At 36.6% G+C, this 372-nt stretch overlaps 1 protein-coding gene across 3 annotated transcripts in view; it reads right to left on the bottom strand.

The window, feature by feature from the left end:
- SCRN3 (secernin 3) overlaps window positions 1-372 on the bottom strand; it is a 58177-nt gene that overhangs the window by 16362 nt on the left and 41443 nt on the right. The gene's annotated exons all lie outside the window — the stretch shown is intronic.

The raw sequence follows: 372 nt of genomic DNA, 5'->3' as shown, positions 1-372 counted from the left end.
TAGGTGTAAGGTTAGGTTGTTTACTTGAGGTGTTTCTTGTTTCTTGAGGTAGGACTGTATTGCTATAAACTTCCCTCTTAGAACTGCTTTTACTGCACCCCACAGGTTTTGGGTTGTCATGTTTTCATTGTCATTTGTTTCTATGTATTTTTTGATTTCCTCTTTGACTTCTTCAGTGATCTCTTGGTTATTTCGTACTGTATTGTTTAGCCTGCATGTGTTTGTATTTTTTACAGTTTTCCTGTAACTGACATCTAGTCTCATAGCACTGTGGTTAGAAAAGATGCTTGATACGATTTCAATTTTCTTAAATTTACCAAGGCTTGATTTGTGACCCAAGATATGATCTGTCCTGGAGAATGTTCCATGAGC

This window comes from Physeter macrocephalus, chromosome 2 (genome assembly GCF_002837175.3).
Source record: "Physeter macrocephalus isolate SW-GA chromosome 2, ASM283717v5, whole genome shotgun sequence".
NCBI classification, from domain to species: domain Eukaryota; kingdom Metazoa; phylum Chordata; class Mammalia; order Artiodactyla; family Physeteridae; genus Physeter; species Physeter macrocephalus.
The sequence above is the reverse complement of the archived record's forward strand: the minus strand, read 5'-3'. Positions and strand labels throughout refer to the sequence as shown.